At 37.8% G+C, this 3,830-nt stretch overlaps 1 long non-coding RNA gene across 2 annotated transcripts; it reads left to right on the top strand.

Annotated features, from left to right (window-relative positions):
* Nucleotides 1–941: 941 nt before the first annotated feature.
* Nucleotides 942–2,526, top strand: LOC140263897 (uncharacterized). Of its 2 annotated transcripts, XR_011905974.1 has the most exons (4): nt 942–1,061; nt 1,274–1,603; nt 1,708–1,806; nt 2,193–2,526. It is a non-coding gene; the product is annotated as an uncharacterized lncRNA (long non-coding RNA). The 2 variants fall into 2 exon arrangements; XR_011905973.1 differs by having other exon boundaries at nt 1,708–2,526.
* The last annotated feature ends 1,304 nt before the right edge of the window (nt 2,527–3,830 follow it).

The raw sequence follows: 3,830 nt of genomic DNA, 5'->3' as shown, positions 1-3,830 counted from the left end.
TCATGAAGTGTAGTTATCTATTATAAGTTTTCTTGATGTCACTTGAATTTGAGCTTCAGATACTCATTTAAAATTAAAGAAACTAAAACAAACTAAAACCAAAGCATAAAGTGTGCTACAAAATATTTTAAAAGTATAAAGACCTTGACAGTTGAAGATTTTCTCATACTCTTAAAAACACATATAATCTAGTTACCTTTCTTTATATCTTAAACTTTTCTTGTTTTCTTGCTTGTTTAAATCATGACATTACAACACAGCAATGCCTTCAACAGCATCCTTCTCTCTTTAAGAGTCTTGAAGTTTCTGTTTAATACATTTCATATTTCAACTGAGGTAAAAGGGGTGGCTCGTTGTCTGCTTTCTGGTTTTTACATGCTTACTGAACTATGAATTTGTCTGTTCTTGCCTTAGTCAGTCACTGACTTTGCAGTATTTGTCCAATCCCACTTCAGAGGAAGTTTGTCTGTGGTGGGGAAAGCAGCATTCAGCCACATTCACTACTCTCTGCCAAACATGTCAGAAGAAACAAGGATGCTTTTCATTCTCTGAGATTATGCCTTCACTAGCAGGACTGGAGGTGCTTCTGAGATTTTGGCTGTAATCTGGAACAGACTCTGTTTACCCCATATTGAGGCATGACCTGAGCATGCATCACCCTTCCTTCGTGCTCTGTTCTACATCACAGAATCACATAATCACCAAGGTTGGAAAAGGCATACAAGATCATCCAATGCAATCATCTAATATTGAAAAGAAAGGTGGCTTCCGCAGCCAAAGAGAAACCAAACAAGTTTCCATCTACAAACTTACTGAAGGTACACTCAATCCCCTCATCTAAGTCATCAGTGAAGATATTAAACCAGGTGAAGAGGTGTGGCTGGCTCAGGGAGCACAGGCCAGAGTGTTTGCACCTGTGTTCTCCACATGACCAGAAGGGGTGGACCCAGGTCTTATAGAAGGGCCAGCCATGGAAGAGAGATAATCTTTTGAGCCTACACTACTTGTTGAGTAGGAGGAGTGCTGTATAGCCAGACACCTTCTTCACCAGCATGAAGCAGGTGAGTTCTGCTCTTCTTTCTGTATATGTTTATTGGCCTACCTGCAACTGCTTGCTGATATTACCAGAAGCAATTCTGCTTATTTTTGAGCAGAGCAGCCTATCTCTATGCATGCTGGAAAAGAGCCTCTTTTATTTTTCATTTAAATATCCCTTGAATATTAGAAGGCCATGGAAACATATCCCCACAGTTTGTTTTTTTTTTTTTCCCAGGCTAAACAGCCCCAACTCTCTTAGCCTCCCTTCGTAGGAGAGATATCCCAGTGCTTTCATCATCCTGGTGGTTCTTCCCTGGACACTCTACTACAGCACCACATCTCTCTTGTGGTGGGAGCCCCAGGGCTGAGTACAGAGCCTCACAAGGACAGAGCAGAAAAGGGAGAATTACCTCTTTCAACTGACTAGCTATAGTTGTGATGCAAAGCAGGATATTGTTAGCTTTCTTGGCTGAATGCATGCGTGTCTGGCTTACTTCCAATTTTCCATTCACCAGTACCCCCAAGTCCTTCTCTGCAAGGTTGCCCTCATTACATTCATTCTCTGGTATGTACTAATTGAAGTTGCCCTGGCCCAGGTGCAGAACCTTAAACATGGCTTTGTTGAATTTCATGATTCTCATATGGGTCCACTTCTCATGTCTGTCCTAGGTTCCTGTGGATGGCATCTGTTCTTTCTACTGCACCTTGGTGTCATACACAGACTTGTCAAAGGTGTCCTCAATCCTGTTGTCTGTGTAATTAGTGAAGGTATTAAACATTACCAGTCCCAGTAGAGACCCTATCAGTTTAGGCCCAAAGTCATCCCTGCTGATTTGAGGAATTTGTCAAGATGAACATTTGAACAGTGTTTAAAGAAAAATAGGAAGCATGCTGGAAATTGTTTTTTCTTCATGTAGTTTTTTTGTTGTTGTTGTTGTTCCTTTTCTGTATCATTAGGAGTACCCTGGATGTACCCTATATCAGAGATTCAGTGACATAAATTCTCAGATAACCAAAATACTACTAAAACTGTTCAATTATGAAATGGATGAGATGATTTTTCAGGGTTTTCTTAGATTAGCTATTACATTTGTGATGAACTAATAGTGACAAGCACCTCAAAGTAATTTCTGGATTATTCTTTTTTTCTGTAGCGCTTCCTGCATTACCCAGATGAACAGATAAACACCAAGAGTAATTTCAAGTCACATTTGCTTGTAGCAAGTTGAAAAATTTTACATATATAAAATGCTTTTAAAAGCAGTGTGATTAAACCCACAGCCTTTCATCCCACTGTCAGTCAAGATTACAGCTCACAGTTATATCCTTGCGGGACTAATTTCTTTTCAATTAATTTTTAAACTGAGCATGGCGAAATCATTCTGAATTACTGATAGACTGGGTGAAGGAACATGGACATTTCCTTAGGAAGCAAGGCATACTGTATATTATAATACTCATAATAAATAAGCCAGAAAGGAGTGAATACTTATGTTCTCTAGAATTATACTTTTTTTTTTTTTTTTTTTTTTTTTTTTTTTTTTCCTCTGTTCAGATAGGAAACGTTTGATAAACTTGGAAAGAAAGAGAAAAAATATCACTTGTTATGTGAAGATTAGGTAAACCACACTAAAGGGCAAGTAACAAGCTTGATGTAACCAAGATTCTCCCTTCTTACCCAGGAGTCATCTGTCAAACAAAGTAATGCCCACTCCTACACGTGGTACAAATATATTTTTCATTTCCAAAGACAAATTCTCATTAACATTTATAAATTTCTCAATTTAGAAATTATCATGAATTTAAAAATATAGAAAAATTGGAATATCTTATGGACTGTACTATAGATCAACTGGGAGAGTTCTCACTGCTGACTGCTGGATGAAGTCAGGATTCTAAGAGCTCTGAATGCTACCAATGCCATTAGCTCACAGAGGGAGGATGTTCTATTTGGCTATGGAGGAAATACATCATGGAAATATTTCCAAGAGGAGCTATATGTCAAAGATCTTCCTCCAAGAAGGAAATGGATCCAGGATTTCTATTTGAATATTGAAAGCTTTTTTTCTCTCTTTCTCTCCCTCTACATACCTGCTTTTCACTTCTGCTTAGAGAGTATTGAACCCACATAAGTGATTTGAGGAAGCAAAAGCTAACTGCAGCAATTGGATGTGAATGGCTATCTGAATTTATTATGTTCACGTGTTTATCCTTTTACACTTATTCCCAATTTCATGCAATTTGGGACAAAAATTAAACTCTTTTCTTTATTGGCTTTCCCCCTTTCATTATTTGTCCCATTATTCATAGATTCAGTAGTTTTCCATTTAAAAAATATGAGCTAGTCATATCGAGAATGATCTGCTGCGACACTCAAAGTTACAAAATGATGCACACACATACACCCTTTCTTTCTGAATTTAATAGGAAATAATTATTTAAGATCTCTTGTTAATTACATACAGTAGATCAAGACCAGGGTTACTGTCTGTCTTCATTTACTGGATCACTTTGTGCTCCCTCCAAAGCAGTGGGATATATTTGGAGTTATTCCTTCACAAATAACAGTTATTTGGCAAATAGCATGTCCAGACATTTTCCTATTTCACTGGTGCCATAAACACTTAGCAGCATGTTCTGCTCTCCAGAACACTGGTTTTTCTATCTCTCCCAAATATCAGTTTTCAGTCAGGGAATGTAGGTCCCAAGTATATGTGTTTTCAAGTAAAGTGAAGTTATTTCCCTATTTTGGTGCTTCATTTTTCTGTCATATTTCTCCTGAGCGGTTTCTA

The sequence above is a fragment of the Excalfactoria chinensis genome, chromosome 1 (assembly GCF_039878825.1).
Source record: "Excalfactoria chinensis isolate bCotChi1 chromosome 1, bCotChi1.hap2, whole genome shotgun sequence".
Classification (NCBI taxonomy): domain Eukaryota; kingdom Metazoa; phylum Chordata; class Aves; order Galliformes; family Phasianidae; genus Excalfactoria; species Excalfactoria chinensis.
This window is presented reverse-complemented; position numbering and strand designations above follow the sequence as displayed.